General features: G+C 44.5%; 1 protein-coding gene and 1 long non-coding RNA gene across 4 annotated transcripts in view; both read right to left on the reverse strand.

Moving 5' to 3' along the window:
• CCDC169 (coiled-coil domain containing 169) overlaps window positions 1–25,516 on the reverse strand; it is a 356,256-nt gene that overhangs the window by 269,788 nt on the left and 60,952 nt on the right. The gene's annotated exons all lie outside the window — the stretch shown is intronic.
• Window positions 15,864–17,414, reverse strand: LOC135050585 (uncharacterized). The gene is made up of 3 exons (XR_010241680.1): window positions 17,250–17,414; window positions 16,216–16,324; window positions 15,864–16,127 (listed from the first exon to the last, which is right to left on the reverse strand). It is a non-coding gene; the product is annotated as an uncharacterized LOC135050585 (long non-coding RNA).

Raw genomic sequence — 25,516 nt, forward strand, 5'->3', positions numbered from 1 at the left:
GCAGAATTGCAAACGAAAGATTAGCAGAATTGCGAATAGAAAATTCTTAGCAGTTTCTGAGTAGCTCGAGACTTACTCCTACACTGCGAACAGCTCAGCCCGTTTCGTTCCTGGTTTGACTTCACAAACACGACCTGCGTTCGGCCAGCCACTCCCTCGTTTTTCCAGACACTCCCGCGTTTTATCCAGGCACGCCTGCTTTTTTTCCGCACACTCCCAGAAAACGGCCAGTTTCCACCCAGAAACACCTACTTCCTGTCAATCACACTCCGATCACTTCAACGATGGAAATTCTTCGTTCGGAGGGGAGTAAATCTACTAAGTTTTGAGCTAAAATACTTAGCGCATGCGCACTGCGTACCATGCGCATTTTCGCCTTAATCGCTCCATTGCGAAAATCGTCAACGAGCGAACTCGGAATGACCCCCATGGAGTGATGATATGGTAGTAGTGCGATGTAAAGCACTGTAACTGTATTGGCTCTAGAACTTTAAATATAATGATAAAGCACTGTGATATAATTGTTGAAATAATTCTTGAGGGGAAATATTGGCAGCATAAAACATGAGAATGGTTATTGCATGTATTTGCTGTATGTCTCTGTATGTCTTATCAAGAAGTGACCTTTTTCTCCCTTACTTGGCATATTGAGTCTTCCTACATTCAAAAAGGTCATAATGAAATTACATTACAGGAAAGTTTGTGGGTCGGTCCACAGTCAGAGCATAGAAGCCAACTCTATCCCAGCAAGTGAGAGGTAATGTTGGGATGTATTCAAAAGGTTGACAAAAACAATAACGGCAAGCGTAATTATTATTATCCTTTATTTATATGGCGCCACAAGGGTTCCGCAGCGCCCGATTACACAGTACATGTGCAAAGAAGCAAAACAGGAAAACAGTGACTTACAGTTGAAGACAATAAAGGACAAATACAGGGTAACTAAGCATAACTACACCAGTAAACGACAGAGATGAGTTCCAAGGTGGCCAAAAGACTGCGGGATTTGGGCAGTTGAGGATTATTAAAGTAAGAAAAGGATAAGCACATGAGGGAAGAGGGCCCTACTCGTGAGAGCTTACATTCTAAGGAGAGGGGTAGACAGACAGGGGTGACATAGAGAGCATGGAACAGAGGGTTAGGATGAGATTTGGCTGGGTTTGGTAAAGAAGTGGGTCTTAAGAGCTCGTTTGAAGTTTTGTAGAGAGGTGGAGAGTCTGAGGAGGAGAGGTAAAGAATTCCAGAGAAAGGGAGCAGCATGTGAAAAATCTTGGAGATAGGAGTGGGAGGAAGTAATCAGAAGACAGGAGAGTCGGCGTGCATTAGCAGAGCGAAGAAGACGGGTGGGAAAGTAAAGGGAGATAAGGTCAGAGATGTAAAATGGAAGAGGAGTGGGTGAGTGCTTTGTAAGTGAGTGTGAGAAGTTTGAATTGGATTCTGAAAGGGAAGGGAAGCCATTGAAGGGCTTGTAGGAGAGGGGAGGTGGACGTAGTGCGTTTGGTGAGGAAGATGAGCCGGGCAGCAGCATTGAGGATAGATTGGAGTGGAGAGAGGTAATTGTCAGGGAGGCCAGTTCGGAGGAGATTACAATATTCCAGTCTGGAAATAATCAGTGAGTGAATAATGATCTTAGTGGCATCCTGGGTGAGAAAAAGTCTGATCCTGGAAATGTTTTTGAGATGGAAATGACAGGTTTGTGAGAGGTGCTGAATGTGTGGTTTGAAGGCGAGGGAAGAGTCAAGGATTACGCCAAGACAGCGTACTTGGGGGCTAGAGGAGATAGTCATGCCATCAATGGATGAGATTGTGGGAGGTGAGGTTGAGCGGGAGGGTGGGAAGATGATCAGCTCAGTCTTAGACATGTTGAGTTTAAGAAAGCGCTGGGACATCCAGGAAGAGATAGCAGAAAGACAGTTGGAGGTACGAGTGAGGAGAGCGAGGAGAGATCAGGGGAGGAGAGGTAGATTTGAGTGTCAACAGCATAGAGGTGGTATTGGAAGTTAAAAGAACCAATGAGTTCACCTAAAGAGGACGGTTAGAGAGAGAAAAGGAGAGGACCAAGAACAGAGCCTTGGGGGACACCAACAGTTAGTGGAAGTGGGGGGGAGGTAGCATCATGAGAGGAGACAGAGAAGGAACGATCAGAGAGGTAGGAGGACAGCCAGGAGAGGGCAGTATCACGCAGACCAAGAGAGTGAAGGATTTGCAGAAGGAGAGGGTGGTCCACAGTGTCAAAAGCAGGAGAGAGGTCAAGAAGAATAAGCAGAGAGTAGTGGCCCTTAGATTTGGCTGCATGGAGGTCATTGCAGACTTTTGCGAGGGCAGTTTCAGTGGAGTGAATGGAAACCAAGCAGTGAGTGAGAGGAAAGAAAGGCAGTGAGGCGATTATAGACAATACGCTCAAGAAGTTTGGAGGCAAAAGGGAGGAGAGAGATGGGTCGATAGTTGGAAAGAGTGTTTGGATCAAGAATAGGTTTTTTAAGAATAGGGGAGACAAGACCATGCTTGAAGGCAGAGGGGACAGTGCCTGATGAGAGGGAGAGATTGAGAAGGTCGGCAAAGATGGGAACAGGCATAAGGAGAGAGGAGCGGAGGAGGTGGGAGGGGATAGGGTCAAGTGGGGAGGTTGTGGGGGGAATGGAGGAACGGATGAGGGCCATGACTTCCTCGCCAAATACATGGGAGAAAAATGTAGCCAATATTAGAGAATTTGAGGTACCTCTGTGCGCTAATGTGTTGCAGCCTGAAGAATAAATGGATATGGAATCACAAAAGTCCCACACAAACAAATATGCCAAACAACAAAACCAAATATTGAGCCCAGGCGCTCACATAACACATATGCACTTCCCTTAAGGTTTTTTGATGCAGTAGATCTGGGGGTTCTTCCTTTCAATTTTCAAGATGTATTCATATGCATGAAAAAGAACACAAACATACACCCAGATCCTCGTGTATTACTGTGCTGCACTGGACTGATATACACACCCTTGTGGAGATTAAAGGAGATCAGATTAACGGGGCCCCGTTTTTTCTGTACTACATCCAATCACCTCTATCCACTTGGGTATGATCACCATTGCTTTTACTTGATGTTTGTTTGTTAATAAAAAAAGAACTTTTTATACTTCAATATCCTCTCCGATATATTTCTTTTGGACAAAATGTGCGTGACCTCTAAATAAGGAGTGGAAGAGAAAGACCCACCTTATATGCATATTGTATATCAGCAAAATTGTGAGTGCCATATATAGGGGGCAACCCCGATATCTTTCATTCACGTGGTGACGGACGATTATCCACAAAGATTTTATATCTACATGCACGTTTGTTTTGCACTATTGTAAGTGTTTTGGAAGGGGGGATTCCCCGTCACTTTCATATTGTTTTATGGAAATGGTTTTAGATTGATTACCAACATCACCTTACAGTAATACACGAGGATCTGGGTGTATGTTTGTGTTCTTTTTCATGCATATGAATACATCTTGAAAATTGAAAGGAAGAACCCCCAGATCTACTGCATCAAAAAACCTTAAGGGAAGTGCATATGTGTTATGTGAGCGCCTGGGCTCAATATTTGGTTTTGTTGTTTGGCACATGGGAGAAAGATGTCAGAGTTGGTGAGAGCGAAGGGGAGGGGTGGCAAGGGATGGGTGGTGGCTGGTTGCTGGTCTGGTGGGATGTGATGTCCTGACGTATGGAGTCAATCTTGGATGTGAAATAAGTGGCAAAGTCAAGCGCAGACAATGAGGAAGGGAGAGGAGGTGGTGGTGGGCAGCGGAGGGAGTTAACAGTGGCAAAGTGATGTAAGTATCATAATGCAGATACTTATGACATCGACAGGCAATGTGCTGACACTGTCAGACTGCCTATAGGCGAAATGTCGACATTGTCAGAGTGTTACATTAGGATTAGGCTGCATGGGCAAGAGAATTAGGGTTAGGCTGTGGGAGGGGGAGTTGACATGGTCATGCTGACATTATGTATCATAGTGATGAAATGTCAACATGTTAAAATGTCGGCACTGTTTATGTCGACAGCACTTTCCTGGCACGAGTTTGCCCACAAAGTTCAAATGCTATGTCCTGTGTCGGTGTTGCTGGTATAACATGCTGCCAAAGCCAATACAAGCTTGATAATAAGAATTTACTTACCGATAATTCTATTTCTCGTAGTCCGTAGTGGATGCTGGGGACTCCGTAAGGACCATGGGGAATAGCGGCTCCGCAGGAGACTGGGCACAAAAGTAAAGCTTTAGAACTACCTGGTGTGCACTGGCTCCTCCCCCTATGACCCTCCTCCAAGCCTCAGTTAGGATACTGTGCCCGGACGAGCGTACACAATAAGGAAGGATTTTGAATCCCGGGTAAGACTCATACCAGCCACACCAATCACACCGTACAACTCGTGATCTAAACCCAGTTAACAGCATGATAACAGAGGAGCCTCTAGAAAAGATGGCTCACTACAGCAATAACCCGATTTTTTGGTAACAATAACTATGTACCAGTATTGCAGACAATCCGCACTTGGGATGGGCGCCCAGCATCCACTACGGACTACGAGAAATAGAATTATCGGTAAGTAAATTCTTATTTTCTCTAACGTCCTAAGTGGATGCTGGGGACTCCGTAAGGACCATGGGGATTATACCAAAGCTCCCAAACGGGCGGGAGAGTGCGGATGACTCTGCAGCACCAAATGAGAGAACTCCAGGTCCTCCTCAGCCAGGGTATCAATTTTGTAGAATTTTACAAACGTATTTGCTCCTGACCAAGTAGCTGCTCGGCAAAGTTGTAAAGCCGAGACCCCTCGGGCAGCCGCCCAAGATGAGCCCATCTTCCTTGTGGAGTGGGCATTTACAGATTTTTGGCTGTGGCAGGCCTGCCACAGAATGTGCAAGCTGAATTGTACTACAAATCCAACGAGCAATAGTCTGCTTAGAAGCAGGAGCACCCAGCTTGTTGGGTGCATACAGGATAAACAGCGAGTCAGATTTTCTGATTCCAGCCGTCCTGGAAACATATATTATCAGGGCCCTGATAACGTCTAGCAACTTGGAGTCCTCCAAGTCCCTAGTAGCCGCAGGCACCACAATAGGTTGGTTCAGGTGAAACGCTGAAACCACCTTAGGGAGAAACTGAGGACGAGTCCTCAATTCCGCCCTGTCCGAATGGAAAATCAGATAAGGGCTTTCACAGGATAAAGCCGCCAATTCTGACACGCGCCTGGCCCAGGCCAGGGCCAACAGCATGACCACTTCCATGTGAGATATTTTAACTCCACAGATTTAAGTGGTTCAAACCAATGTGACTTTTGGAACCCAAAAACTACATTGAGATCTCAAGGTGCCACTGGAGGCACAAAAGGAGGCTGTATGTGCAGTACCCCTTTTACAACGTCTGAACTTCAGGGACTGAAGCTAGTTCTTTTTGGAAGAAAATTGACAGGGCCGAAATTTGAACCTTAATGGACCCCAATTTCAGGCCCATAGACACTCCTGTTTGCAGGAAATGTAGGAATCGACCCAGTTGAATTTTCTCCGTCGGGCCTTACTGGCCTCGCACCACGCAACATATTTTCGCCAAATGCGGTGATAATGTTTTGCGGTTACATCCTTCCTGGCTTTGATCAGGATAGGGATGACTTCATCCGGAATGCCTTTTTTTCCTTCAGGATCCGGCGTTCAACCGCCATGCCGTCAAACGCAGCCGCGGTAAGTCTTGGAACAGACAGGGTCCTTGCTGGAGCAGGTCCCTTCTTAGAGGTAGAGGCCACGGATCCTCCGTGAGCATCTCTTGAAGTTCCGGTTACCAAGTCCTTCTTGGCCAATCCGGAGCCACGAATATAGTGCTTACTCCTCTCCATCTTATCAATCTCAGTACCTTGGGTATGAGAGGCAGATGAGGGAACACATACACTGACTGGTACACCCACGGTGTTACCAGAGCGTCTACAGCTATTGCCTGAGGGTCCCTTGACCTGGCGCAATACCTGTCGAGTTTTTCCCAACGGTTTATTATCATGTGGAAGACTTCTGGGTGAAGTCCCCACTCTCCCGGGTGGAGGTCGTGTCTGCTGAGGAAGTCTGCTTCCCAGTTGTCCACTCCCGGAATTGCTGACAGTGCTATCACATGATTTTCCGCCCAGCGAAGAATCCTTGCAGCTTCTGCCATTGCCCTCCTGCTTCTTGTGCCACCCTGTCTGTTTACGTGGGTGACTGCCGTGATGTTGTCCGACTGGATCAACACCGGCTGACCTTGAAGCAGAGGTCTTGCTAAGCTTAGAGCATTGTAAATGGCCCTTAGCTCCAGGATATTTATGTGAAGTGATGTCTCCAGGCTTGACCATAAGCCCTGGAAATTCCTTCCCTGTGGAACTGCTCCCCAGCCTCGCAGGCTGGCATCCGTGGTCACCAGGACCCAGTCCTGAATGCCGAATCTGCGGCCCTCTAGAAGATGAGCACTCTGCAACCAACACAGGAGGGACACCCTTGTTCTTGGTGACAGGGTTATCCGCTGATGCATCTGAAGATGCGACCCGGACCATTTGTCCAGCAGGTCCCACTGGAAAGTTCTTGCGTGGAATCTGCCGAATGGGATTGCTTCGTAGGAAGCCACCATTTTACCCAGAACCCTTGTGCATTGATGCACTGAGACTTGGCTCGGTTTTAGGAGGTTCCTGACTAGTTCGGATAACTCCCTGGCTTTCTCCTCCGGGAGAAACACCTTTTTCTGGACTGTGTCCAGGATCATCCCTAGGAACAGAAGACGAGTCGTCGGAACCAGCTGCGATTTTGGAATTTTGAGAATCCAATCGTGCTGCCGCAACACTACCTGAGATAGTGCTACACCGACCTCCAACTGTTCCCTGGATCTTACCCTTATCAGGGAATCGTCCAAGTAAGGGATAACTAAAATTCCCTTCCTTCGAAGGAATATCATCATTTCGGCCATTACCTTGGTAAAGACCCGGGGTGCCGTGGACCATCCATACGGCAGCGTCTGAACTGATAGTGACAGTTCTGTACCATAAACCTGAGGTATCCTTGGTGAGAAGGGTAAATTTGGACATGAGACATCATGAGACATCATGTCCATCATGTAGTCCCCTTCTTCCAGGTTCGCAATCACTGCTCTGAGTGACTCAATCTTGAATTTGAACCTCTGTATGTAAGTGTTCAAAGATTTTAGATTTAGAATCAGTCTCACCGAGCCGTCCGGCTTCGGTACCACAACAGTGTGGAATAATACCCCGTTCCCTGTTGCAGGAGGGGTACCTTGATTATCACCTGCTGGGAATACAGCTTGTGAATGGCTTCCAAAACTGTCTCCCTGTCAGAAGGAGACATCGGTAAAGCCGACTTTAGGAAACGGCGAGGGGGAGACTTCTCGAATTCCAATTTGTACCCCTGAGATATCACCTGAAGGATCCAGGGGTCTACTTGCGAGTGAGCCCACTGCGCGCTGAAATTCATTGAGACGGGCCCCCCACCGTGCCTGATTCTGCTTGTAAAGCCCCAGCGTCATACTGAGGGCTTGGCAGAGGCGGGAGAGGGTTTCTGTTCCTGGGAACTGGCTGATTTCTGCAGCCTTTTTCCTCTCCCTCTGTCACGGGGCAGAAATGAGGAACCTTTTGCCCGCTTGTCCACGAAAAGACTGCGCCTGATAATACGGCGTCTTCTCATGTTGCTTCCAAATGCCGTTTGAAAACCGCATCACCTGACCACTGTCGTGTCCATAACCCTCTACTGGTAGAAATGGACAACGCACTTAGACTTGATGCGAGTCGGCAAATATTACGCTGTGCATCACGCATATATAGAAATGCATCTTTTAAATGCTCTGTAGGCAAAAATATACTGTCCCTATCTAGGGTATCAATATTTTCAGTCAGGGAATCCGACCACGCCAACCCAGCACTGCACATCCAGGCTGAGGCGATTGCTGGTCGCAGTATAACACCAGTATGTGTGTAAATACATTTTAGGATATCCTCCTGCTTTCTATCAGCAGGATCCTTAAGGGCGGCCATCTCAGGAGAGGGTAGAGCCCTTACAAGCGTGTGAGCGCTTTATCCACCCTAGGGGGTGTTTCCCAACGCACCCTAACCTCTGGCGGGAAAGGATATAATGCCAATAACATTTTAGAAATTATCAGTTGTTATCGGGGGAAACCCACGCATCATCACACACCTCATTTAATTTCTCAGATTCAGGAAAACTACAGGTAGTTTTTCCTCACCGAACATAATACCCCTTTTTGGTGGTACTCGTATTATCAGAAATGTGTAAAACATTTTTCATTGCCTCCATCATGTAACGTGTGGCCCTACTGGAAGTCACATTCGTCTCTTCACCGTCGACACTGGAGTCAGTATCCGTGTCGGCGTCTATATCTGCCATCTGAGGTAACGGGCGCTTTAGAGCCCCTGACGGCCTATGAGACGTCTGGACAGGCACAAGCTGAGTAGCCGGCTGTCTCATGTCAACCACTGTCTTTTATACAGAGCTGACACTGTCACGTAATTCCTTCCAACAGTTCATCCACTCAGGTGTCGACCCCCTAGGGGGTGACATCACTATTACAGGCAATCTGCTCCGTCTCCACATCATTTTTCTCCTCATACATGTCGACACAAATGTACCGACATACAGCACACACACAGGGAATGCTCTGATAGAGGACAGGACCCCACTAGCCCTTTGGGGAGACAGAGGGAGAGTTTGCCAGCACACACCAGAGCGCTATATATATATACAGGGATAACCTTATATAAGTGTTTTTCCCCTTATAGCTGCTGTATCTTTAATACTGCGCGTAATTAGTGCCCCCCCCTCTCTTTTTAACCCTTTCTGTAGTGTAGTGACTGCAGGGGAGAGCCAGGGAGCTTCCCTCCAACGGAGCTGTGAGGGAAAATGGCGCCAGTGTGCTGAGGAAATAGGCTCCGCCCCCTTATCGGCGGCCTTATCTCCCGTTTTTCTATGTATTCTAGCAGGGGTTAAATGCATCCATATAGCCCAGGAGCTATATGTGATGCATTTTTTGCCATCCAAGGTGTTTTTATTGCGTCTCAGGGCGCCCCCCCCCAGCGCCCTGCACCCTCAGTGACCGGAGTGTGAAGTGTGCTGAGAGCAATGGCGCACAGCTGCAGTGCTGTGCGCTACCTTGTTGAAGACAGGACGTCTTCTGCCGCCGATTTTCCGGACCTCTTCTGTCTTCTGGCTCTGTAAGGGGGCCGGCGGCGCGGCTCTGGGACCCATCCATGGCTGGGCCTGTGATCGTCCCTCTGGAGCTAATGTCCAGTAGCCTAAGAAGCCCAATCCACTCTGCACGCAGGTGAGTTCGCTTCTTCTCCCCTTAGTCCCTCGATGCAGTGAGCCTGTTGCCAGCAGGTCTCACTGAAAATAAAAAACCTAAAACTAAACTTTTCACTAAGCAGCTCAGGAGAGCCACCTAGTGTGCACCCTTCTCGTTCGGGCACAAAATCTTAACTGAGGCTTGGAGGAGGGTCATAGGGGGAGGAGCCAGTGCACACCAGGTAGTTCTAAAGCTTTACTTTTGTGCCCAGTCTCCTGCGGAGCCGCTATTCCCCATGGTCCTTACGGAGTCCCCAGCATCCACTTAGGACGTTAGAGAAATCTGGAATACAGAATACCACTTTGTTGAATGCTCCTGCAATGAAAACTAAAATCACCAGACACAACCAGGAAATGTAGCTACTATTCACCACATAAGACACTGCTGAGGGTGGATGGTAATGTAATACCAGTGCTCGGGATGCCAGTAGTCACATGACCAACAGCGGCATCCCGCCACCCAAGATCCCTACAATGGACGAGGTATTTAACCCTCCCCACTCCACTTCACTAACCCTCGGGGGGGGGATTTCCATGGCTAACCCTCTGGGGGTGGCAGTTGCGACTAACCTTCAGGGGTTGGCGACTATGGATAACCACTCACCCAGTACCTAACTACTCCAAGTGCCTAACTCCAAACCCCCTCCCCCCCCCCCCCCCCCGGCACTAACCTAGATACTTACCTTCCAGGTGTCGGATGTTGGTGTTCTGGAGTCAGTGACATGACTGCCGGCATACGGCTGAGGGAGGCATACAGATCATCATTCAACTAATCCTAAAAAACACAGTGCTCCTACATGGCAACAATTTTAAGAAATCATGGTGTAGAAGTAATGTAGTACAATTTATTAAATATGTCATACATCATAAAACATAAAATTACTATAGGCTCGGTAATAGAGCGGGCCGTCTACTGGCACGTAAACTGAGGGGGCGCAGAGCAAAAGAACGCATACAAGCAATCCATACATCCTCGGGAGTTAAAGTAACTGATCCAGGTGAGATAGCTAATGCGTTTGCTGCATATTATTCGCAGCTGTATAACCTTAGAAAAGACCCTAGTATCCCTCAGCCCACTCCGGCAGACATAGCTAAGTTCTTAGATGGGCTGTCGCTTCCCACTATGGCTTTGTAATAGGCCGGCAAGCATCAGATAACACACGCAGAGTAATTAACTTGATTGAACGCTGCCAAGCCCGAGACGAACCTCTCTTGCTCCTTTCTCTGGATGCAGAGAAGGCATTCGATAGACTCCACTGGGACTATCTAAGGGCCACCCTGGGCTGTTTTGGGTTTGCGGGCAAAATACTAGACTCCATACTGGCTTTGTATTCCTCACCCTCGGCTTCGGTTTTCACTAATGGGTGCATCTCCTCTACATTTAATATAACTAATGGGACTCGCCAGGGTTGCCCCCTGTCACCCCTCATTTTTGTGCTGGCTGTCGAACCTCTGGCGGAGCGGATCAGGACGTTAGACTCAATTGTTGGTCCAGTGATAGGGGGAATGTCTCACAAAATCTGTCTCTTTGCCGACGATATCTTAGTATGCCTTAGAGAGCCTGAATCGTCGCTGCCACACTTACATTCCCTCTTGAACTCTTACGCAGCAGTCTCATACTACAAGTTGAATACTACTAAGACCGAGGCCCTCCCTCTGAATGTGCCCGACAATACCCTTAGACGTCTAAAAAAACGATTACAAATACGCGTGGCAACTCAGATCACTTAAATATTTAGGCGTCCATATATCTAGGGAACGGGATCTAATGGGGTGTAACTACGACCCTCTCTTTCGGGCATTTGAACTATTTATCAAAGACTGGATGATGCAGGAGGTTTCCTGGGTTGGACGAGTGGCAGCCGCAAAAATGGTCCTCCTACCTAAATTGATGTATCTTTTTCGAACCATCCCCAGAACCTTCCCTAAAGATATTTGCAATAAGTTTAACAGATTGATAACCAACTATGTCTGGGGAGGCTCAAAGCCGAGAATAGCGAAATCCACTTTAATTGCGCCAAAATGTGCCGGTGGAGTTGCATACCCAGATTTAGAAAGATACCATAGTGCGTGTTTACTCGCCCAGGCCAGTGATTGGCTCTCCCAGAGCACTCCTAAACCATGGGTATCCTTAGAACAGAACGCTGTATCCCCCTTTACATTACCAGACTTGTTCTGGTTACCTACCACCTCAATCCCCGCTGAGGTAGCTGAATGCTCCGCGGTCCAAATAACGATGCGGATATGGGGAACGGTACTTAAATCTCTCCCTGCTGGCGCTATGCCCTCCCCCCAATTATCTCTCCACACTATAGCCCTGTTGATCCCAGATCTGCATTTGCACCATTGGAGGGACATGGGCATATCCACCCTGCAGGATGTCCTACTAGACGGTGTTTTAGTCCCCTTTTCCCTACTCCAGGAACAATTTCAGGTGCCTAAACAAGATTTCCATAAGTATCTGCAACTGAGACATTGGCTCCAAAGCTGCTCCCCCAACCGAGCCCGCCATACCGGTCTTCCTAAATTCCTGACCTCCCTTTTATTGCCTAGTGGTAATAGGGGGGGAATTTCCAGATGGTACCAATATCTGGTCGCTGAATCCCGGCATGGGACTTTCCCCTCTCAGACTAAATGGGAGAAAGACCTCCCTATGGTCTTCACCGAAGATATATGGAAAGCGATCTTTAAATCTTGTTTCAAAATTTCCAAATGTGTAAATCACTGCGAAATGTATTACAAATTGGTCCATAGGGTATATTTTACACCGGAGAGGTTACACAAGATTTGGCCTGATGTCTCCGCGGGCTGTTGGAGGAATTGTGGGATGGTGGGAGATATCCTTCATATATTTTGGTTATGTCCAGCAATACAGTCGCTCTGGAGGGAGGTGTTCCTTTTTATCTCCCACATATTAGGAGTAACCCTTACACCTGACCCCCTGTTGGCACTCTTTCACTATTATTACGGGGAAATGTCTAGTCCAGATAGGTATCTTTTAGGACACATTCTCATAGCATCCAAGGCCGCTATAGCTTCCAAATGGAAGTCGGCAGTCGTCCCCACCTTAGCAATGATAGTACAAAAGGTACATCAACACTATGTGTTCGAAACAGCTGAGGGCACCCACTCTTCGGAGACTATCCCTATTAGAAAGAAATGGCTTAAATGGTCCCTATATAAGGAGAGATCGGGCCAAATCGGTACCTCTGGTACACCAGCTGACATACCTGACCTCTCTGTCCTTCACTCCCCGATCCATATTGGACATTAGCTTGTTCCGCGATGCAGACCTTCTGCCCTTCATCACAATATAATATCATTGCTGAACTATGATCCCCCTGATACCTACTTATCCTTCCCCTTGTCTTTATTAGTTATGTTATATATATGTCTTCTCCCCCTTTTTCAGATTACATTTGCCAATTTATTTGTAATTGTAATGTGTTTGAAAACTCAATAATAAAAACGTAATATTGAAAAAAAACCCATAAAATTACTATACCCAATTAAAACCAAACAAAAATAATAAATGTGGGCACAGTAATTTTGCGTATAATCAAAGTAAATGCCATTAGACGTTAGATCGTTATACAAGTCTTATAGGGGAACACGCATCATAGATACAGTCATATATACAGTACTTTATAACACCATATCTAAAATTTTATGTTAATGACTAAAGCTGTCAGTGCTATAAAGCGTAATAGTAAAATAATAATAATGATAATAGTGATGATGATCTCATCCAGGGAGAAATGCCACCCAGTAACACCTTTGGCCATCTGGATGGCTGAGCATCCCGTAAATGTAGTTTTGTAGCCACTGGAGGAATAGGGGCTGACTGTACAATCACCCATAGATAGATAATCCATAGAACAGCTGCTGATGCTTTGGTAAACATAAGCTGGACAAATATGTTAGTGCCTTTCAATCCCCATAACCTGAATAGGTTGGTTTTAACAACTTTTGTGTAATGCTCAGCCTCCTTAATGGAGAACATGAGTCACTTCTCTTACTGCGTTCTTGTGCTCTTAAGGATTTAATACTACTGTACATTGAAAATCCTTGTAGTCATTGCAGGAGACTCCTGGGGATATAGAAAAGCCTCTCCATTAGTACTTACATAACCATATGTTGCTAATCATAAAATTGCATTTTACTTCACATCAAACATAATATGAAGCCTTTTACAGACTGATTCAAACAGCATATAATCAATGGTAGGAAATAATAATATGGCAACAGAAGAGCTAATACGAACACAATGGGCAATATTTACTAATATTCGTGTTTGAGTTGGTTTGTGTAGTGTTTAAACTCGTTTTGTATCGGGTGCATTTTCATGCAACTTTTTGAATCCATATACGCAAAGTTACGAAGCCGTCGACTTTATGGTTGTCGTGTTTTCCGATGTCGATGCCAGTCGTTTTTTTTTTGGCACATTTACGGCCGTCATTGTCGTTTGCGTACGTGTTTTTGTAGTATTTGTTGTTTTTTTTTCCTAAGTTAAACGCGGCAGGGTTTTTTTTATTTTCCGCGGCCGCATTTTCACTTTCAGTTTCGATTTTCATCCCCGTCCGTGATTGGTTGTGTTTCAGATGGTAGGAGTGTCTGTGCGCAACCATATAAATACGCCCCAAACCATCCGCACCTCGGTGGTTTAGTTAGTGGTGAGGAGGAGGGAGGTTGTGCTGTGGAGGTAGGTGAATTTGTGGTTTGGTGAGTAGTGTTGGTAGCGATTTCTGAGTGTGGTATTGTGTTTGGAAGTCGTCTTGTCATTCTTGTTGTCTTGTATTTTGTGGTTTTGTCTCATTTTTAGTCCAAGTTATTTTTCTTTATAGTCCCTTGTCAGTGTGTGTGTGTGTGTGTGTGTGTGTTGGTGTGTGAGTTGTGTAGTGGTAGTGGAGGAGTGTGTTTTTTTTCTTTTTTTTTTTCTGTGTTAACTGTTTAGACACACAATTACTGTATGTGTGACTCAGAGGTGGAGGGTGTCAGTGAGGGGGAGGAGGTTGGTCAGGTGGAGGAGGTGAGTGTTAGTGAGGTTAGTGAGGTGGAGGAGGTGGGTGAGGTTGCTGCAGCAGCCTCAAGTGATAGTGACAGTCAGAGTGCTCCGCAGCCACGCACCACTACTAAGACTGGGCGGAATGTTAAGTTTAGTTTTGCTGAAAATGTGGCATTGGTGCGTGAGCTTATGAAGTATCAGAGGCAGCTATTTGGCCCTGAGTCCGCCAAGGTGCCAACACGGAGGAAGACGGTGTTGTGGGCGAAAGTTGTTGCTGCTGTCAATAGTGAGGGAGTGGTCAAGCGGACGGAGGACACGTGCCGCAAATGGTACTATGACATAAAGCGACATGTCAAGTCCAAAATGGCCAAGGAGGCCAAGTCGGCTCGGAAAACCGGTGGTGGGCAGCCCTATATTGCAAGTTATCTGGAGTATGAGGAGCCCATGCAGAGTGTAATCCCTCCAGAAGTTGTCTCTGCAACCCATGTCCGGGATTCAGATAGGCCCAGGAAGAATGGTGAGCATGTGTATTTGCAATTACATTCTATGTTGGTTTTTTTTTTTAAATGTGTGTCATGTGACGTGGCATTTTACTCCCATCTTCAAGTGTGTGTCAGCAAATACATTGTTTTGGTTAATGTTTTATACAAAAGCCAATGTAACATCTTACTTTATTGTATGTCATGTGTTTTTCAGATAGATATTTTGCATGTGTAGTTTGGACTTGGTGTGTCTCTGAATTGTCCTGCAATAATGTTTTCCTTTTGTGCGTTTTTCAAAAAAAAAATTGTGACTATGTTTTATATTTAAGTGATCCATGTGCAATGTTTTAAAAACAGTGGTTGTCATGTTAGAGGCTGGAGTACTGGAAAGTGGTTTGGAAACCACTTACATGTGTAATGTCATCTTTAGATAATGTTAATTATTTATTTTAAAAAACAATATATATTTTTTTTTTTTGCTTGTATTTGTACCGTGACACCACACTGCAGTGTAATTTTTATAAAGATTGCTGCATTTTGTTTTTGCTCATATAGTGGTAATGTGTCTTTGGAGTGCAACATCACAGAGCAATTTATATATTGCATCTGTAATATTTTTCCTTTCAATACAAAATGAAGTTGTGTGTTTTTTTTATTTTATTTTTTCTTCTTGAACTTGTGGCCTATGTCAGTGTCCTGTACATGTTTTCCTGTGTTGATGTTGCCATAGTGCATATGTGTTTTTGTCAATGTTGTTTTTGTTTTGTTTTTTGTTTTTTTATTTCTGGTCCTTATGTTTGTTCTAAATAAAAACCAAGCATTTCTAAAAGAATAAATGTTTATAAGCATAATGGGTGGATGTATACACAATAGCATGAATTTTTTTTATAATTTTTTTTTATACAGTGTTTAAAAAAAGCAGTACTACTCGTCGGCCAGTAACTCCTATCACATCTGATGATGATGACGCTGCGGAAGCAGGTAAAGTGTCCATTGTAGTATAGGGTATGCTTGTAAAGGAATGGCCATAACAAAATTGCACTTTCATTAAAAGGTCCATCAAAAGAAGTATGGAGCAGCAGAAGTGGCACTTCTGTAAGACATCACCACAAAAAACCTGTGGCCGAAAAGAAAGCAAGGACGTATGTCCCGGCACAAACACAGCAGGCTACCCCGCCACGAAGATTATCGTCCGTATGTTCTGTACCCCCACTCCAAATTTTGGACACACCTCCAAGACGTCATCCACACTCCCCTCATCTTGATTGTGAGTATCAAACTGAAAAAAATGTGTAAAATGTCAGAACATAATCAAAATCATTCATAACCGCATTAAGTCAAAACACATCAAAAACTAAAATACTTACAGCAGTAATTAAAAGCTGAAATGGAATCCAAGCTAAATGGCCTTGTCCACATCCAATAAAGATATGTATGTCCACTTGATCCATACAGTATGACTTTGTGTGTAAGATGCTGCAACAAAAAAGCATGTTGGTTTGTTTGCAAAAAGTAAGGTTGTTTTTCCAAATTTCACATGTGTGCTTGAGGTAACATTGCAAAATACATATAAAAACATTACTATGTTTGTTTGAATAAAGCTATAAGGTAACACATTATGTATTCTAATGTTTTTTTATGGTGGAGTATGTGTGAGCTACAATAAAACTAAAGTGTTTGCTTTCACAACTAAGTAACCAGACACATTTGCCTCAAACAGGCATATGTATGTATTTAAGCTATGAGTGATGATGTTGCTAGCCAGAATAGTTGAAAGCAACAGTGAATGACATGTGTTCCATGTGTAGTGATTTGTTTACATTTCACAAACATATGGATAGCTAACGGAGATTTGTTTAACATTTCAGCTTCGAGTCCTGGGAACAGCATCCCTCCGCAACAACACCAACACAGTGACATGGAGGAGACAAACATCTTAGAAATGCAGCCATTAATGCAAGGAATGAGCCCCCCAGCACCTGTGAGTACACCACCACAGCAAAGCACACCACCACCACAACACAGGCCAACAACACCAGGAACACAAGGCCCTGATCAGGTGTTTTGGACTATTTGGGCTAGACAGCAGGCCACTAATGAAGATTGCCTGCGTAAGCAGACACAAATGTTTGCAAGCCTACCATCTCACCTCAGAAGAATATCAAGAAATCTGAGTAGACAAAATGAACAAACAACCAAAATAGGCAATACCATGGAACTCATGCGTACAGACATTACACAGGTCATGGGCAACTTACAGCGCATAATGGAAGAACAGCACAGACAACAGCAAAGTTATATGAGCATTTTTCAAAACAATCAAAAGATTAATTAAAGTTTATTCCGAATAGTAGACAATCAAAATGCTGCTACACGTGAACTCAATGCAACCCTCACTAACCTGAATGAAACAGATGCATGCACCAACAGCAAACAAGCAGCAGTACTGGTACGACTACTCCAAATATTACGCCAGTCTCATCACCACCAAGACGCTCCACCAGAACACGACAACATGACAGTGCTAAAGGCAAAGGGCAGGACAAGCAGCCACCCAAAAAAACGTGAAAAAAAAACAAGTTAGACATTTGTGATAAGTAACTCAAAATAGTTAGCAAGTTTTTATTTTTGCATTAAAAATATAACACTTAGCTCCTTGACACTTTTTACAACATCATTAATTATAAGTGGTACAAACAAAAACATAAATTTTGTACGCACATTTATTCATTACCATTTTTTTTTTGTATTGGAGGAGGGAAATGTTGAAGGAGCCACACATACATGTTAGCAGGAAGTAAACTGACCACTTGTTTTTTTCGAATCATTACTCTTTCTAGATTCCAATCATACTCTTTTCCTGCAGATACAATAATTGCCAGCCAGGCAGAATGTCTTTAGCAGGAAGTAAACTGACCACTTGATTTTTTTCTAATCATTACTCTTTCTAGATTCCAATCATTCTCTTTTCCTGCAGACAATCCAAATTACAATGTTATTGATACATATCTTAGCTTTCTTATCTATACAACATTACAAGAAGAACACAATTGAGTTGCGTAAAAAGCTTGTAATATGTTGGCTTTGTTTTGTTTGAAAAACATTGTCCAAATGAATGTCAGTATTGTTGGGACATGTTTGTGTGTGTTAAAAATTAGTAAGAATGTTTTTACACATGATGCTGAAACAAACAAATATGTACTTTTACACCAAAAAACAAAAAAAGTGTATAATAATGTATATGTGTGGCAAACTGTGTATTTACTTACACATCATCAAGTTTACAGCATCAAACATTAGGAAATAAATTATTCCTGATTACAGTAAGTTTGTGTGTCTTAAATATGATGGCGCATCACACATAGGGACACATGTATTCCTCAAGGCTAACATATTATATGTTGAGGAGTGTTTTTTGGGAACACAGGTTCTCAAACTCGGCCCTCAGGACCCCACACAGTGCATGTTTTGCAGGTCTCCTCACAGAATCACAAGTGACATAATTAGCTACACCTGTGAACCTTTTAACATATGTCTGCGAGTAATTCATACACCTGTGCTTCTACTGGGTTACGAGAAAAACATGCACTGTGTGTGGTCCTGAGGGCCGAGTTCGTGAACCTGTGCATTAGGACGTTACACACAATGATAAAGTGAAATACTAAATGGATGATGTGGGCTTGTAAGAAATTAGCACTGCAAGTTTACGATCACTTATCCAGACTTTGATGCATGCCACTCATAATCTGTTGTTTTGAGAATAAAAATACACACAATACACATGCGACATTTGTTTTTCATATAGCGAGGGTATGTTTGTATGTGTCAAGGAGACAGACACATTCTGAGTAATGGTTTTTAGAAAAAAAGGCAAAACATCTATTTATGATTACACAACAAATGAAATAAGCAAACCAAGCTTACCTTAGAAATAGCGATTGATGATCTCTTGCCTAACCTGCCTCCCTACATCAGTACTCCAAGTATCACCAGATGTCTCTAATTCCTCCTCCTCCTCCTCCTACTCCTCCTCCTCAACATGTGGCAGATGTTGTTGCAAACACATGTTATGAAGAAAGCAGCAGCAGAACACAATTTGAGTCACCTTAGAGGGACTATACAACAAAAGGCCACCAGACTTATCCAGACACCGAAACCTAGATTTCAGCACACAAAAACATCTTTCTATCACATTCCGCGTGGACTTATGTGCATGATTGTAATTGTGTTCAGCAGGGGTATCAGGTCGGGACAATGGAGTTAGAAGCCAAGAGAAACAGCCATATCCTCCATCACCTAAAAGACAGATATAGTAACGTGATTCATGTTAAGATACAGCAAAACATAAGTAACACACTGTGGGGCAGATGTATTAACCTGTAGAAGGCATAAGGAAGAGAAAAACCAGTGATATGTGCAAGGTAATAAAGGCAGCAGACAATCTGTTCCTAAATGTTCATTTACATATTGGAGCTGATTGGCTGGTGCCTTTATCACCTTGCACAGATCACTGGTTTCTCACTTCCTTATGCCTTCTACAGGTTAATACATCTGCCCCTGTATTTGGACAAAGTATACGCAGGCCTACACATATCAAATTACATACCCAGCAGCCATCCATCTAGCATTTGTCCGTCCTCAAACTTATCAAAGAGGGATGACTGACTCAGGATGAAGGAGTCATGGCAGCCCCCAGGGTAACCAGCAACAACACTCATTATTTTGAGATTTGCATCACAAACCACCTGCACATTTGTGAAGTGTTCGAAATGGCGGTTTGTATATATGTGCTGCCTGCCCCTAGGTGGTCTCAGCTGAATGTGTGTGCAATCTATGGCTCCAAGCACATTGGGCATGCCAGCCAGCTCATAGAAATCTACCCTGACGGCATGCCACTGAGACTCCTGGATAGGGAAGCAGATTGAGGCCTCGATGTGGGGCTGCAAAACAGCCAACACCTGTGTGTATATTTTAAAGAACAATAAACATGAGATTTTAGGACAGAACTGGCCACCGAAAAATTAAAACAAACACAAAACAGAAGAGGTCGTTAGGTATACATCACCTGTGTTAAGATTCTGGCAAATGAGGGCTGTGAGATTCCTATGACATCCCCAGAGTGACACAGCCTGAAAGCTGCCAGTAGCCATAAAGTGCAACACAGCCAGGAGTTTGTGCAGGCCTGAGACAGGTCGAGAGCGTGCTGTCTCAGGGTCTAGGCCCAGTTTGACAAGGTCATACAGACGGAAAATGTTGTTACGATTTAGACGGAACATCTGTATGACCTTATCATCGGACAATGCGTTCAAGTTTAAACGCCCCCTAAAAAAACGAGGCCTGCGCAGCCTCCGCGGAACCTGTACAACCTGCTGACCATGTTCAGTTTCTTGGCCCTGGTTACTTACAGGCTGATGTCTGAGTCTGAGGAATCCCACAGCACACAAAAGATCACTGGCCCACAGTCCTGCTGCCATTTCTGAGTGTAGGTGTATTGAAATGGGCCTAACATCCTTTTATAGGCATCCTAATTCAGGTGTGAGTGATTTTTTATTTGCAACACATGTAAACACGACTGAAAAAAGCAGGTCTATTTTTTTGCCGCTTTTTTTACGAATCGCAAACAAATACGATCGCATTTGAGCACTCAGAGACTAACACCCAAATACGAATGAATAGTGAATTCCCGTATTCTATTAAATAACAGCCGCGTTTGACCAATGGTCTATTCATTCGTATTTCGGAACGTTGTTATTCAAACCATTACGAATAGACCAGACACTGCCGAGATTGGTGCTAGTGAATTCCCGGATTGGGACTTAGGAAAAAAAAACACAAATCGGCCAAACTCGGATTTTTCGTAATTACTGGCCCATGTGTTTCCAGACAATATAGAATTCTGTTTGAGGAAAAAAAAAAAGGCGCAGGGTGGTTAGTACACATAAAAACCCCTCTGTATTCTTGTAACAGCTGATCAGCTACCAACCTTCAAAGAGTAATGCCAACCCCCTCACAATAACTACAGTAAAAAGAGAATAGGTGGCGCTATGAACACAGAAACACAAAAAACACCGCAACATATAATAGAAAATATTAAATGTAATAACAAAATATACATAAAATAACTCCAGGGAGTGGGATTTAACAATCCCAGCTCTATGTAGGTGGATGGAACCTGATCGATACGTGCCAACGGCTGCGGGACCCCACACTCAAATATTCACAGTTACAATGAGATAAGAGGTATCACGTCCTACTGTATATTCTCCTTTCATTTATGTATCTGCTCAGTTCATCATAAAAACCCTGCATGATGTCTTGTGTTTTGGGGCAATTCTCCGTGATGTACGGGACAGGTACACAAATAGGGTAAGGCATCGCTACTAAACAACGAAACAATTTCTTAACAAATCAGTTTAAAAGGAAAAAAAATTAAAAGCATGTGATGAACGGGACTTTATGTTCACTTTCCGGAGAATCACCCTTTTGTGCTTTTGGTGTTTACAAGAACTGAATAGTAGTTTGTATGTTATGTCCTTTGAATATGGAAGTGATCTCAGGTGTGTGCATGTATCTTTTATATGGTGTTAGAAACTCTTTACATTAATATGAGGCTAATCCAGAAAATAAAAAAACATTTGGCTGCAATTAAAAAAAATAAAAATAGTACCTTTTGTCTATTTCTCCACATAAGCACCTCCTTCATTTAAGCACTTATCATATCTGACAAAGAGCTTTAGAATCCGCTGGTACCCGGCTGCCTCAAGTCTACTGAACCAGTTGTTGGCTGCAAGTTTCAACTCATCATCACTTCCAAATTGTTTCCCGCCTAAGAACTCTTTGAGCTTAGCGAAAAGTGAAAATCGCTTGGTGCAAGGTTCGGATAATGGGGTGGACGATTGAAAACCTCCTACTCAAACTGTGACAAGTGATGAGGGTCCCAGTGGATCTTCACCATGCACGTTGTTCGTCCATTATTGAACATTTCACAGCACTTTCTCACATCATCATACACCTGCTTCAATTGCCAATACATTTCGTCAGGTCTCACTTTCTGTGCATTTAAGAATCGAATTACACTCCTCACTTCACAGTCGGGGGATGTTGTATTGTAGTGGTCATTTTAACAATGCACAACATAGCCAAAAACAACCATAACAGCAAGCCACTCACAGAGCACTTAGAAAACAGGTTAGGGAGACCAATGCCCATGAACTGGGGAGGGTAAATCACCTGCACTGCGGGAATGCACAAATAGTCTTTACTTTCTGGATTACCCTCACACTAAGGTTACAAACAAGAAGAAAGCAGTGTCATGATAAAGAGGGGACAAGATAGACATCTGTATTCAGGGACAAAGTCAGTGACCTTGGGAGGCAGCTTATCACTATTAAAAAGATTGGCATGGAAAAGTCAGTGCCAATCAGATGACTAAAGCCCCGTACAGAGATATAAACTAAAACAGAGCTAAATCTAGAACAGACAGGTGCTTACATAACAAACAACACATTTATTCAGAGGTAAACAATTTATAAGTTGATAGTACACACAATTATGCCAGTAAAGGGATGGACATTCTTGTGCATGTACGTTAAAGGGGGGTACACGCAGAGAGATCCATGCTTAAAATGTAAGCAATCTTGCTAGATTGCTTAGATATTAAGCACGGATCTGCCGTGTGTATGCCTCCCAGCGATAGCGATGCGCGGCCCCGCGCATCGCTATAGCCGGTGCTAGATTGAGCCTGCATGCAGGCTTAATCTAGCGGGTCGCTCACTTCACCGTTGTGTGAAGTGAGCGGCCCCCCGTCGGCTTTCCCCCTCGCTCAGCACATCGCGCTGTGCTGAGCGGGGAGAGAGATGTGTGCTGAGCGGTCTGTGTTAAGATCGCTCAGCACACATCTCTCCCGCGAGGTCCCCCCTTAAGCCTTTCCAGAGGTATGTAGTTACATTGCCAGCAGTCGGAATCCCAGCAGGCAGGATAACGACGGCGGAATCCCCACCACTGACAATGCCGCCAGCCAGAATCCCGGCTAACAGGGGTTATTCCCACTTGCTCGCCCCCCTGCCAGCATTGTAGCGTCAGTAAAGCCATTCATATGCAATTATTTTTTTTATGTTTACCTATGAATAAATGCATTGTTTGTTATGTAGGCACCTGTCTATTCTAGATTTAGCACTGTTTTAGTTTATATTTCTAGTTATTCCCTATTACGGAGATTGACTACCTCTGGTTGAACAGCAGCTTGAAAAAACAGCTCTGAATTCAGCGCCTGATTTTACATTAATTATTTCATATGATCCCTCTAAAGCCACGTACACACTGGGCGATAAGAATGATTTGTACTATGGGGGTAATTCAGACCTGAACGCTAGGGTGCGTTTTTTTGCATCCCTGCAATCATGTAGTCGCCGCCTGCAGGGGGAGGGGGAAATCGCTGTGCAGGGGAGTGATTGCATGTGCAGGAGAGCTGCACAAACAGAAGTTTGTGCAGTCTCTGCACAGCTCAGGACTTACTCAGCCGCTGCGATGTTCGGGGCCGGAGCCGACGCCACAAATCCTCCCACAAAACGCCGGGTCCATCCTGCATTTTTCCGGACACTCCCTAGAAACGGTCAGTTGCCACCCACAAACGCCCTTTTCCTGTCAATCTTCTTGCGATCGCCGCTGCGATCAGATTTTTCGCACCACCCGTTGCTGCCCATCGCTGCGGCCATCGCACCTGTGCATTGCCGTGCATGCGCAGTTCAGACCTGATCGCCCATTGTGCGAAAACGCAAAGCAGCGATTAGGTCTGAATTAGCCTCTATGAACGATATCCTTTGAACTTCCCGGAGTCCCTGATAGATTAAATTGTGCACACATAAGATTTTTCAAACGACCAAATGAAAAAAGGAGTTGAAAGGTATCTTTTGGTTTCAATATGGAATTATGTGTTTAATCCTGCGCTTCCCTAATTAAACATGTAAAGAATAATACACCACAGTGATAACAGTATTTCATATGGGTGCACACAACATGAACCACATATATAAAAGAAAAAATACTGAGCTTTTTTAATTTTTGTTTGAATAAATCAACATCTCTTTCGGATATCTCATGGATATAAATGAGAACAACTGGCGCCCTTTAGATGAAGAATCTAAAAATAGGATTTTAATACCTACCGGTAAATCCTTTTCTCCTAGTCCGTAGAGGATGCTGGGGTCCACTTCAGTACCATGGGGTATAGACAGTTCTGCAGGAGCCATGGGCACTTTAAGACTTTTCAAGGGTGTGAACTGGCTTCTCCCTCTATGCCCCTCCTCCAGACCACAGTATAGGAACTGTGCCCACGAAGATGGACATTTCGAGGAAAGGATTTATTTTTAATTTAACAGTGAGATTCATACCAGCTCACACCTCAACCATGCCGCACAACATGGCATTCAACAGAACACACGCCAACAGGCATTAACCATTTGCAGCAACATGCTGAAAATAATTGTAACACAACACTTGTGTAACTACAAAAAAATAACTACTGCAGATAAAGTACGCACTGGGTCGGATGCCCAGCATCCTCTACTGACTAGGAGAAAAGGATTTACCGGTAGGTATTAAAATCCTATTTTCTCATACGTCCTAGAGGATGCTGGGGTCCACTTCAGTACCATGGGGTTATACCAAAGCTCCAGTACGGGCGGGAGAGTGCGGATGACCCTGCAGCACCGATTGACCAAACTTGAGGTCCTCATCGGCTAAGGTGTCAAACTTGTAGAACTTTGCAAACGTGTTTGACCCTGACCAAGTAGCTGCTCGGCAAAGTTGTAATGCCGAGACCCCCCGGGCAGCCGCCCAGGATGAGCCCACCTTTCTAGTAGAATGGGCATTTACCGACTTCGGCAATCCTGCCGTGGAATGAGCGTGCTGAATCGTCCCTCTGATCCAGCGCGCAATAGTCTGCTTAGAAGCAGGACACCCAATCTTGTTGGGAGCATACAGGACAAACAGAGCCTCTGTTTTCCTTATCCAAGCTGTTCTTGTGACATAAATTTTCAAAGCTCTGACTTTGACTCAGTGAAAGTGTCAGTAGCCACTGGCACCACAATAGGTTGGTTCCTATGGAAAGACAAAATCACCTTTGGAAGAAATTGTTGGCGAGTTCTCAACTCTGCCCTATCTTCAAGGAAGATCAGGTAAGGGCTCTTGTGAGACAAGGCCCCCAACTCAGACGCCAAAGCCAAAAGCATCACCACTTTCCAAGTGAGAAACTTAAATTCTATCTCCTGTAGAGGTTCAAACCAATCCGATTGAAGGATTGGAGGAACAAATGGAGGCTGGATATGCAGCACCCCTTTCACGAACGTCTGAACTTCTGGAAGGGCAGCCAATTGTTTTTGAAAGAAAACTGACAAGGCCGAAATCTGGACCTTGATTGAACCCAATCTTAGGCCCGCATCCACACCAGCCTGCAGAAATGGAGAAAACGTCCCAACTGAAACTCCTCCGTCGGAGCCTTCTTGGATTCACACCAAGACACATATTTTCTTCAAATACAGTGGTAATGTTTAGACGTTACTCCTTTCCTGGCCTGAATAAGAGTGGGGATGACTTCATTGGGAATACCCTTTCGGGCTAGGATCCGGCGCTCAACAGCCTTGCTGTCAAACATAGCCACGGTAAGTCTTG

Source organism: Pseudophryne corroboree, chromosome 2 (genome assembly GCF_028390025.1).
Source record: "Pseudophryne corroboree isolate aPseCor3 chromosome 2, aPseCor3.hap2, whole genome shotgun sequence".
Lineage (NCBI taxonomy): Eukaryota > Metazoa > Chordata > Amphibia > Anura > Myobatrachidae > Pseudophryne > Pseudophryne corroboree.